The sequence below is a fragment of the Mixophyes fleayi genome, chromosome 9, assembly GCF_038048845.1.
Source record: "Mixophyes fleayi isolate aMixFle1 chromosome 9, aMixFle1.hap1, whole genome shotgun sequence".
Classification (NCBI taxonomy): domain Eukaryota; kingdom Metazoa; phylum Chordata; class Amphibia; order Anura; family Limnodynastidae; genus Mixophyes; species Mixophyes fleayi.
In genome coordinates, this window is record NC_134410.1 from 80,151,515 (window position 1) to 80,164,547 (window position 13,033).

The 13,033-nt window shown below is 44.4% G+C and overlaps 1 long non-coding RNA gene across 2 annotated transcripts in view; it reads left to right on the plus strand.

Moving 5' to 3' along the window:
- The first annotated feature begins 2,125 nt into the window (after positions 1-2,125).
- LOC142100771 (uncharacterized) overlaps positions 2,126-13,033 on the plus strand; it is a 46,728-nt gene continuing 35,820 nt past the window's right edge. For both annotated transcript variants that reach the window (XR_012678902.1, XR_012678903.1), the window contains exon 1: positions 2,126-2,307. This is a non-coding gene — a long non-coding RNA (uncharacterized LOC142100771). The remainder of the gene's footprint in view (positions 2,308-13,033) is intronic.

Genomic DNA, 13,033 nt, shown 5'->3' on the forward strand with positions numbered 1-13,033 from the left:
TTAGCATGGGACAGGGTAGAAAATGGAGATAATAGAAGTGGAGGAAAAGAAGTGTAAGGGGCCTATGGAATGTGAGGATGTAGAAAGGTAGTCTAGCTTGAGAAGGTGAGTTTTGAGTGAGGGCTTGAAAGATTGGAGGTTGGAGCTCTGGTCAGCTGGGGCAGGGAGTTCCAAAGGTGCAAGCATGGCAAAGTCCTAAAGGTGGAAGTGCGAGGTGGTGATAGATGAGATGGAGAGACAAAGGTCACTAATTGAATTAGGGGAGTATCTCTTGAGAGTGATGTAGGAGGGGGTGGCATTAAAGAAGGCTTTTTAGGTGAGGGTAAGCATTCTGTAGGGAATGGAGAGTCAATGTAGGACTTTGCAGGGAGGCACAGTGGAAGAGGAATGGTGAGAGGGGAAGACTAGTCACAATGCTGTATCAGGACAAATTGAAGGGGAACAGATGTGTAATAGATGGCCAGAGAAGATATTGCAACAATCAAAGCAGTAGATGACAAGTGTGTGGACGATGGTCTTGCAGGCATCCAGGGAGAGAAAAGAACGAGTCAAGGGTTTATTTGTGGTTTATGCAGTGGTCGTAGTAGAGATTTATAAGTGGTGGTATGGAAGATGTAAATGGAATTTGATCGTTTTACAATGAAAGTAAGCCACTTCTACCACTGGGTGCAGGACTGTCATGAGCAAATTTAGGGCTATGTGCAGGGCCGGATTAACAGAATGGAGGCCCCTGGGCTAAGGGGGCCCCCATTCCCCCATGAGGCCCCCCCTTGTTAGCAGCCTGTCCCCCCCATTAGCCACTCGCCGCCTCCCAGTGAGCCCCCCCATGTTAGCCGCCCACCGCCCCCTTAAGCACTTAACTTCTCCTGTCACTGCAGTCCTCCTTCCGTGGCCCGCTGTAAACTGCTTACTGAGGAGATCTTGTGACACTCTCACGAGATATCCTCAGTAAGAAGATTACAGAGCGCCGGAGAAGAAGGACTGCAGTGACAGGCTCAGCTCCCCCGGCCCGATCAATAATGCTGCTGGGCTCTGTCAAGGGCCCCCTGGATGCCCGAGGTCCCTGGGCTGTAGCCCAGTTAGACCTCGGGTTAATCCGGCCCTGGCTATGTGTAAATGAAGCATGCAGAGTCCACCCATGCCAAACCCCCATCTACCAGTGCCGGGTGGACACAGAGGTGGAGCCATGCCCCTCCCCTGTTGGTAGATTGTGTTGTTGTCTGCTACCTATTATTACAGTATTCACAACCTGCTGGTTTCTTGTCTGTATCCTGGAGTATTTGGGGAGTTGGAGCCTGTTTGAAAAATGTATAAGTACATGAATTATTGAAATTCAATAAATAAGTGAACAAAGTATATAACACAGATCAGAAATAATCCAGTCTTCAAAATGGTCACACATTACCCTTAATTTTGTAAAATGGAAAAACATCCCAAAAATGACACTGACACACTCACATTACTCATTCCAAAATGCTCACCCATGCTCCAACATTTCACAACATACCACTTAGACCTCCCAAATAGGCCAAAAAACCCCCGCTTTCCCTCAGACTCCTACTTGCCACATAACACACCCACATGCACTCAGATTCCCACAAGCTTTTAGATCTCTCACATACTCCAAAACCCCTGACATGCCCCTCAGACCTCTGCACATGCCCCTAAGATCTCCCCATATGTCTTTTATATGACCATCGGACCTCAACTTCCCCATATGTACATTACATGGCCATCATACACATTCTTCTTACCTGTCCCTCAGACCTCCACACATGCCCTTTACATGTCCATCAGACATCCCCACATGCCCCTCAGACCTTCCTACATGCCCCTTACATGTCCATCAGACCTAGAACACATTCCCTTTACATGCCCATCAGACCTCCCCACATGCCACTTACCTGTCCCTCAGACCTTCCCACATGAAATCAGACCTCCCCATATGCCCTTTACATGCACATCAGACAACCCTGCAGGGCCGCCATCAGGGGGGTATGGGGGGTAATCTTGTACCGTGCCTGGGGTCACCAGGGGGCCCAGCGGCTCTCTTATATTTTCATTCATTCATTCGTTTTTTTTTTACTTTTATGCATGTTGTTTTTACTCCGACCACAAGGGGACGCCCTGACGGCCGACAGTGAAGCAGTTCTGGAAGTAAATCACCTGGCTGCTTCTGACTGAGGGTGGGCTGCAGCACAAGCAGGAGGGAGAGAGATCCCGTGTAGCTCAACATCCTGGAGCTCAGATAGGCTGCTCACAGCTCTTCTATTATCCAATGAGGAATGGACAACATCAGTGTGAGAGGTGAGTTGACTCACATATAGGACTACAGAGCAGTTTTTAGTGTTTGTAGTGTGTGTCACAATTTGAATTGGGGCACTACTGTGTGGCATATTATCATCTGGGGACACTACTGTGTGGCATATTATCATCTGGGGGTAGTATTGTTTGGCATAATATGTTCCGGGGGCACTTGGTTGGTGTAATGTGATTGATTTGGGGGCAGTATTGTTTGGTGTTTGGTGTTATATGAACTGAAGGGACTGTTGTTTAGTGTTATATGAACTGGAGGCACTATTGTTTGGTGTTATATGAACTGGAGGCACTATTGTTTGGTGTTATATGAACTGGAGGCACTATTGTTTGGCGTTATATGAACTGGGGTCACTATTAGGCACCCTCCCCCTAAACGTTGCTGTACACGCCCTTCCGGCAGCAAGCTGCAGCACAGAGTATCCCTCGCTTGGTGTCCCTTGGTGCACACCCTAATGAAGTGTTCTGCGTACTTCTATGGGTAAGTGACCTGAACTAAACACTCTGAGAGAGTGCTGAGCTAATATCAGATCATCATTGGCAACAGAATTTCCTTGTGGAGTAAATCTGCTTGCCAGCCTACTGCGTCATCTTTCTATGTCTTATAACATCCAAAATTGTATTTCATCCTCATTATTTGGTAGTATTTAAGGATTTTATTCTTGTTATGAGACCATGTTACACGTTTATGATCTGATTCTACTGCAGAACAGTGGTACTCTCACATCTGACATTGCTGCTGTCCTTGCAATATTCCAGCACTGACATCTTTCTTTTATTTCTCTACCTGGTCACTTTTAAGCAGGTACTGTAAGTAAATTCATTAGGTATTGAATGGATTATCCTGCAAATTTGGAAACTCACAGTTCCTTTCTGCAGAGCAGTTACTTATTATTTTAACTCTTTATCATCATCATCATTTATTTATTTATATAGCGCCAACATATTCCTTAGCGCTTTACAATTGGGGGCAAACACAGTAATAAATAAACTAGGTAAAACAGACAAAGAGATGAGAAGGCGCTGCTCACAAGCTTACAATATATGGAAGGCCCTGCTCGCAAGCTTACAATATATGGAAGGCCCTGCTCACAAGCTTACAATATATGGAAGACCCTGCTCGCAAGTTTACAATATACAGAAGGCCCTGCTCGCAAGCTTACAATATATGGAAGGCCCTGCTCACAAGCTTACAATATATGGAAGGCCCTGCTCGCAAGCTTACAATATATGGAAGGCCCTGCTCGCAAGCTTACAATATATGGAAGGCCCTGCTCGCAAGCTTACAATATACGGAAGGCCCTGCTCGCAAGCTTACAATATATGGTTTAAATATTATGAACATGTTGTACATCTGTATGGAACACCAGCATTTTATTCATGCATATCAATCCCTGTGTAGATTACAATATAATTTACCTACCACATACTCGCACATGTGAGGAGCAATTTAGTCAGAATTCGATGCTTGATAGTATAGAAAGGGGAGAGGGACCTCTGAATGAATGACTTTCTTATAGATGGGAGGCTGGCATGGCCTGTCTGTGCGGTGTGTCAAATGTCTTTTTGTTTACACAATATAGTCACACTCCTCTTACATGGCAGTTTTCAGTTCTACATTAATAAATACTTGGGGTGTAGCACAATACTTTATAACCTTACTTTGTGTCTGCTTACTGTGACTCCGCCTCCCACTGCGTGTTCCGTTAGCCTCACGTGCCACTGATAACTGATGTGGTTATGGATAATCGAGTTAATTTTGCCTACTTTTGTGTTGGACAGCCCACTGTTTGGTCCCGCCCATGTGAGGCCACTTCCAGAATTTTTGCCAGGGCCACTCCAGTTCCCAATCCACCCCTGAGTGATGGTGTGTTGTGACCTGACGTCACACTGATGTTCCCGCCGACGCTGTAAGAATAAGGAGCAAGGAGCAGCAGCTGCAACATCTGGGTAAGTATATTTTAAAGATATTTTATTATCACATTTTTTTCTCTGAATTTTGTAGGAGATTAGGCTCCCAAGTATGATAATGGGTTAAGCTGTATTTATTGAGGGATATGAGGGATAATAGTTATTTTCTCCCTTAATGTCATAAATTAAGTTTTGTTGTTTTTTTGGCGGGGGGGGGGGACGGGACATTCACCAAGAGGGGTGGGGGCGTTCTTCGGGGGGGCCATTCTTGTTTCATTTGTACTGGGCCCCGCGATTTCTGATGGCAACCCTGTATGCCCATCATATGTCCATCAGACCTCACCACATGTCCTGGATATGCCCATCAGACCTCGCCAAATGCCACCCAAATTACTTGAGATTCATCCACAGTCACTGGTGAGATCCGATGGAAATTGCAATTCAGGTTGTCAGAATGAGATTTATTGCAGCCTGAGATGTACGGTCACACCATCACTTGACTGAGGCTATCATAGTGTGGATGGAGTGGCTTTCAGTGGCATGGGCGGAACAGCTTTTCTCCCCTGGGCTCAGGGGCGGGCTGGGCCAGGGGGGCACATGCTCCCCAGGCTGGTCCTTAGTTAGTGTTTATTACTTGGTGGCTGGTCCCTACTCCGGGACCAGCCACCTTCTCCTATTGGCCGCGGATCCTTAGGATCTGACCCCCCTCCCTCCACGTGTGATCTGGCCTCCTATTTGTGTCACATGGGACGCGCACCATGTGACAGGTGCCGTCTCATGTGTGAAGAGGAACATCCAACGCGTGGCGCGGCTGGAATAAGGTAAGTGCCTGTAGGGGGCTGGGAGGTGGTATGTCAGTGTATAGTGTGTGTATGTCTGTGTATAGTGTGTGTATGCCTGTGTATATTGTGTGTGTATGTCAGTGTATAGTGTGTGTGTGACAGTACATTGTGTATGATAGTGCATTGTGTGGGACAGTATATATTTTGTGTGAGGAGGCCTGTACATATTGTGTGTGAGGGGGCCACTACATATTGTGTGTGAGGGGGTCAGTAGTACATATTGTTGATTAAATGGGAATACTATTTATTGTTGGGGGGCAATAGGTCTATTTATTAAATGTGTATGCAATTCATTTAATGACAGGGCTAGTTTAAGGGAAGTAGATCTATTTATCAAATGTGAATACTATTATTTTAATTTCAGACTGGAGGGAGGTTTTAAAACGTGAGTGTTATATTGATTTAGCAGCAAGGCTGGTTAGAGCTTTCTATATTTCATGTACCCATTTTTTTTTTCCAAATAGGGCATCCAACATTCCAGGATCCAAACAAGCAGCAACTGATCTAAAGACACCAGCAGCTACAACAGGTGAAAGTGACAACAACAGGTAGGAGAGAGTAGGACAGCCTGCCAACTGTCCTGAATCTGTTGGAGCAGTCCCATGTTTGGGTGACTGTCTTGCTTAGTCAGGATTTGGTCCGATTAAAAGGACAGTTGGGAGGCATGTCCCACTTCATTGTGTACTGCTCATGAAGGTAGAACTCCGTGCACCTAACACTAGTGCACACAGTATTGCCTGTATATTGTATAAAATTTGGCTAAAATGATAACCATGTTATAGGGGTCTCCCCTGTCTAAAGTACCCTGGGTTTCCCAGAGCCTCAATCCATCTCTGGGCCAGGGTGTCAGTTTGACAGCTAGTGCTCTGCTCCTCCTACCAGTAGCACTGCTCATATTATTTGTTTTAGGTTAACCCTAAAACAAATAATAACCATATTTGTATATAGTCCAAAGCAAAAACAAGCCCTTTTGCTGGCAAAAACATCAGGTTTTTAAAACAAAAGGTCTTTTTGCATTTTGATAAATCAGCCCCTGCATTCAGTATTGTAATAGAACATTATATAATCTATTGCTATAATATGATTTATACCCCATTATAATCAGCGAGGTATGTAAAAAAAAACAAAAAAACAAAAGTGCTGTAGGGAGAAGGAACATATAAAATAAAGTGTGGTTTGTTTTTTGTTGCATTTTTTTTTCTTTATTTAAGATTTATCATTTATAATAATAATAAAGTATCACTGCGTTAAGCAACACTAAAATTGCCTCTTTTTATATTGATAAATATATACTGTACCGAAGACCACCCTTTAAGGATGGGCTGCTGCTTATGGGCCAGTGCTTGCCCCCTGGGCTAAAGTTTGCCAGTCATCCCCTGCCGGGCTGGTGTTCCAGCAAAAATTCAGAGAAGTTTGTTGCCACCGGTATCACCGTCGGGCATAAAGCCCCTGGGTGACTCTGGGTCCCTTAATGGAGTGGTCCCCATACCCCTCATTTAGGGGCATATTCAATTGTCCGCAGGATTGGCGAAAATCCAGCGGGCCGCGCACGATTACCGATATTACGGTAATCGTGAGCGGAAAAACCGTTAATACAGTAATTTACGTATTAACGGTAATATTTTTTGAGCGCTCGAACTTTGGGACAATTGAATATGCCCCTTAGTGTTCTCCATAACAATTAAAACAATATTTATTATATGCATTTAAAAGGTTCATAAAAAGTTGAACACTGAAAGCCCCTGGCTTTTCTCGTGTTATCTAACCATTCTGAAAAAACTTATGTGCTCATTGCATCATATGACACTCCTATATATACACAATTAATAGTTACTATAAATATAAAAATAAAGCATTTTAAAATCAAAGCAAATAAAGATTTTACATGAAGGCTTGACCACCTTAAATGATTTAACACTATTTGCATCATCAAGCCCCTACCCCCTTAAGCAATGCCATGAATTTCAGCATTTCATAGCAGGGCCGGGGCCATGGTGACACGCATCCTTCTGCACTCATCACCTGATGTGGGTAAGTATGATATATTCTGAATGATAAAGTCCATGTGGCTTGAAAAATTAGATTTTTTGTGCTATAAAATGATATAGGGTCATGCTTTATGTGTTGATCACAATCTGTGAATAACCATGCAGACTAACCACCATGTGCCCAGTTATTTAGCTAACACAATAAAATCTCTAATTGTTGAATTGGTACTGTGAACCAATGATGATTGTTATACAACATTTAAATAAATAATACATTAAATAAATCTCTAATTGATTTAAATGGACAGAGTCAAGCATGTACACTATTAATTCCAGTCCCCTCACGTCACCCTGCAAAAGAAATCCTGTCACTCAGATTAACAGCAAAACGGAAAGTGCCTGGAACTGGAGGCCCCCATGTGTTTTCCGCTGCACCCTTTCATCTATTAATAGTCTTTACCGGTCACACAATGGCTAAAATATCCCATATGTTTATTTGCTGGGATTAGTGCCAGAATACATCAACACAGTTGTTAACAGAATGTAAAAAACAACATGTTTTGTGTTTGTAGACAGAAACAGGAAAACATTCCAAAACCAGAGAATAAACTTTCTATGCTGAAGTTGTGGCTAAACACCTTTTTTTTTTCATTGCAATCTATTGTGTCTGCAAACTTTTATTTTTAGACACGCTAGCCTTAGGTGTAATATTAGAAAGGAGATTTTTGTAGCACACACACTCTTCTACCACACAGTATAAAAACAAAGGAAAATAAGTATGAACTCCCTAATTGCATTAACAGTTTTGCTGCCAAATGAATGGGCTGTCAGCTCTGTAATATCTGTGACAGTAAAAAAAAATTACATAAATACTATAACTCATACTTGCCAACTCTCCTGGAATGTCTGGGAGACTTCCGAATTCCAAGTTCGTCTCCTGGATTCCTGGGAGGGTAGGAAATCCTCCTGCATCTGCCCGTGGCGTCATTTTGCCCCATACACATCATTACGTCACTGGGGCGGGGTCAAATTTTCACGATCCCACAAGCCGCCTCCGGCCATACCCCCTCCAGGAGGGGCACCTCCAAAAGTTGTCAATTATACTATAACTTACACATTAAACACAAATATTTAAATATTGACTACTGAAACTTTTATAGTTGAAGAGGTACCAGAAACTAATTGACCAGACAGTTCAGTCAACCTTGTTGCGTATGGAGGTCAAATCATTAAAACTATAGGCATGGCCATACTAGAGTTCACGTGTGCGCCATTACAGTATCACATCGTTGATCGTGACATCAGACCACTACTTGGACTGCCTGATAGCATTAAACTGGGCTTGAAACACATGGAAGCCGAAGTCCATATGGTGAAAACAGAAGCTTCATAACTCAAAGAATTCAAAGATCTGTTCGACTGTAAACTCGCTGTCATTTACCACATGCGACTGGATGAGTCAATTGTCTTCACAGTCTGTGCACTCCAACACATCCCCGTTTCCATGAAGGACAAAAAAATTGTTTGCCCAACTAGACCGCATAACAAGGCTCAGTATAATTACCCCAATATAGGAAGCAACACAGTGGGTCTCAGCCATGGTAACTGCAGTGAAAAAGGATGGGTCAGTCAGGCTATGCATAGACCCCATGCACCTAAACAAACCACTGCTGAGGCCTTCGACACCAATTGAGAATGGTTGAAGAAGTTATTGTTGACATGTCTGAGGCAAAAATCTTTAGCTAAGTTAGCTATGCTAAATGTGGATATTGGCAGATACCTCTGGACAAAGAGTCATCCAGGCTCACCAAGTCCATGACACCCGCTGGAAAATATGCTTCTTGGTGTATGCCTTATGGCCTGACCACCGGCATTAAAGTTTTCCAACAATGCATGGAATAGCTGTTTGCAGGATATCCATGTGAAATCATTGTCGATGACATCCTTATCTGGGGTCACAACATGCATGAACACGATGAGTACCTTCGTGAGGAATTGGAAAGGATTTGTGCCATAAACTTAAAGGTCAACTGAGACAAATGCAAGTTCTTTGTGTCGGAAGGTTCATATGTGGGTCACCTCCTTCATGAATTTGTATATGGGTACACTATCACTGTTGAGTTAGACCATCAGCCACTCATCACTATACTGAGGAAGCCTCTGCATAATGCTTCTGCCCACATGCAAAGAATGATGCTCAAGATACAGAGATACTATCTGGATGTCTTATACAAGCATGGAAAATAATTATTTGTGACCGATACCCTCTCCCAGGCCTACTTACCTTACACTGAGTGCTCGCAAGTTGAGGATGATTATGGTGTCATGTCTGTGCAAATACTATCCTCCAACTTGAATGGATGAGTTACAGCATAAAACCTTGCCCAATGATTGGTGCCAATGGCTGTCTCAAATCATATAGCAAGGGTGGTACAGTCATCTATTGAGATCTCACAAGATTTGCACACCTTCTTTGTCATGAGACATGGGCTTACTCAGTCTGATGAAGTCATCATGAGAGGGCAACGATTCATAATACCGTACTATGTAAAGCAGCTCCACCAGGCACTTCCGTCCTTAAAGCCACCAAGTGCAGAGCCAGAGAGTCACTATATTGGTCCACCATGTTCAGGGACATTGAAAGAGAAGTCTCCATATGTGGCCCCAGTAATGCTCTCAAAGCTCATCAACCAAAGGAAACTCTGGTGTGTCACTGCTGCAGACATTTTTCAATGGAGAGGAAAGGAACATCTAGTTTAGGTGGACTCTTATTCATGGTGGTTTGAGATTGACTACCTATCCAATCTTACCAATGCTACTGTTATTGCCAAAGACACTTTTCTACACATGGCATCCCACAACAACTCATCACGGACAATGCCATGCAATTCATGAGTAGAGTATTCAAAGAGTTTGCAAATACCTGGGATTTTCAATACTCTACGAGCAGCCCCCACTTTTCTCAATCCAATGGGTTGGCAGAAAGAGCTGTGTGCTCAGCCAAACTCCTGCTGGAAAAATGAACATGTGATAACACTGATATCTTTGCAGCATTGCTTAAGCTAAGACATACACCATGGGATGGTCCATCATCACCTGCCCAGTGTTATTTTCGCTCCATACCAGGACTCTCATTCCTGGTAAAAAGCAACAATTGAAACAGCAAGTACAACACTGCTACTAATAGTACTTACCTCAAAGTGGCTGTCCAACAAAACAAGTTATGTCTGAGTAGCACATCATCTTCCACATCTTATTTCAGGTCAAAATGTCCGAATGCAAACTCCTTGTGGATATGAAAGAACTGTCATCGTCCACTGAGAATCTGCTCATCCCAGTTACATTTACATGGTACAAGCTGAGGGTGCCACGTATGAATGTAACCATCTCCATCTGCTTAGTGTGCCTGAGGAAGTTCCTCCTTCAACCAATTCAACTATGGATGACCCAGAACCAGTGCCGTAACTAAACATTTCAGTGCCCTGGGCGAGACAGGGCACCGGCTACCCCCATCGAAGTGGGAGTGACATTTGCCAAGTGGGTGTGGCCAACCTAATGTGGGGGTGTGGCTAGCACTTTACTGAAAGAATTCTGCTACACATATTTGCAAATGCATGATATATATATCTATCAGAGCCAGATTTACACCTCATGGGGCCCTAGGCAAGATATTGGTTTGGCCCCCCCCCTTCACACACATAGTGGCCCCTCACACACACATAATACACACGCACAGTGGCCCCTCAAATACACATAATACACGCACACAGTGGCTCCTCACACACACATAATACACACACACACAGTGGCCCCTCACACACACATAATACACGCACACAGTGGCTCCTCACACACACATAATACACACACACAGTGGCCCCTCACACACACATCATACACACACATAGTGGCCCCTCACACACACACATAATACACACACACACAGTGGCCCCCTCACATACACATCATACACACACACAGTGGCCCCTCACACACACATAATACACACACACACACACACACACACACACACAGTGGCCCCTCACACACACATAATACACACACACAGTGGCCCCTCACACACACATAATACACACACACAGTGGCCCCTCACACACACATAATACCAGGGGCAGATTGGGAACTTAAAGTGGCCTGAAAAAATTCTGAAAGTGGCCTCATGTAGGCGGGACCAACAAATTGTAGGCGGAGTTAGCACTCCATTAGCTCGAGCCACATTGGTTTTTATAGAAGGCAAAAGCAATACGCTATGGTAAGCAGAGTCCGTCTATCACAGTTGACGGAGCTAACACACAAGTAGGCAAAGTATTGCACATGTAGGCGAAGCAAACACAAGTAGACAGAGTCAGCACACCAGTGGGTGGTGTATACACATTAGTTATGTAAGTGGAGCAGCTTAATCCAGCAGCAGGGAGTTCCCAGGGTTAGCATTAATGTAATAATAGTTGGGTCTCCCACCGGATCAAAAAGTCTCCCTAACAATATAAATTAAAAAAATAAAAAGTAAATCACACTGCTTCTGCATACCTGTATGCAAAACTGTAGCATGTCAAAACCATGCTGGTGTGTGCCTTAACCCCGAAGAAGAGGTTCCAACCTCCCAATGCCCTCCATTCCTCCCAATTCCCTCTTCTTGGGGTTAGGGATTTCAAAGATAAAAACCACATACTTATAAATAAAACTGTGATTACTTATACACACAAGCATGAACAATTAAAACATTTTTCTTTTTCAAATTAAATTAAAATACTCCCATGGATCCATCATACATATTGAATTGCAAGGTTTATACTGTTCTGCATGATAATTTAGCCATTATTAGTGATACAAATACAATATAAACAGCCTCCTAGTGACCGCCATACAAAATAAACAGCATCCTAGGGACTGCCATACAAAATAAACAGCATCCTAGGGACCGCCATACAATACAAAGAGCATCCTAGTGACTGCCATACAATACAAAGAGCATCCTAGTGACCATCATACAATACAGAAAGCATCCTAGTGACCGCCATACAATATAAACAGTATCCTAGTGACTGCCATACAATACAAAAGTGAATTCTAGTGACCATCATACAATGCAAAGAGTATCCTAGCAAACGTCATGCAATAGAGAGAGCATTCTTGTGTCAGCCATACAATGCAGAGGGCATTCATGTGTCTGCAATACAGAGAGCATCTTAATGATACTATATAAAGTGCCCAGTGTGTCTGCCCCTGTATGAGTGCGGTCCTGTGTGTCTGCCACTGTATGAGTTCGGCCCTGTGTGTCTGCCCCTGTATGAGTGCGGCCCTGTGTGCCTGCTCCTGGATGAGTGCGGCCCTGTGTGTCTGCCCCTGGATGAGTGCGGCCCTGTGTGTCTGCCCCTGGATGAGTGCGGCCATGTGTGTCTGCCCCAGGATGAGTGCGGCCCTGTGTGTCTGCCCCTGGATGAGTGCTGCCCTGTGTGTCTGCCCCTGGATGAGTGCGGCCATGTGTGTCTGCCCCAGGATGAGTGCGGCCCTGTGTGTCTGCCCCTGGATGAGTGCAGCCCTGTGTGTCTGCCCCTGTATGAGTGCGGCCTTGTGTGTCTGCCCCTGGATGAGTGCAGCCCTGTGTGTCTGCACCTGGATGAGTGCGGCCCTGTGTGTCTGCCCCTGTATAAGTGCAGCCCTGTGTGTCTGCCCTTGTATGAGTGCGGCCCTGTGTGTCTGCCCTGTATGAGTGCGGCCCTGTGTTTTTGCCCCTGTATGAGTGCGCGCCCTGTTTGTCTGCCCCTGGATGAGTGCAGCCCTGTGTGTCTGCCCCTGTATGATTGCGGCCCTGTGTGTCTGCCCTGTATGAGTACGGCACTGTGTGTCTGCCCCTTTATGAGTGCGCCCAATGTGTTTACTCACCAACTATATGTTGAAGTCCAGGACTAACAATTATTTTATTCAGGTAGAGAGAGTATAAAAGTCTGTATCTGC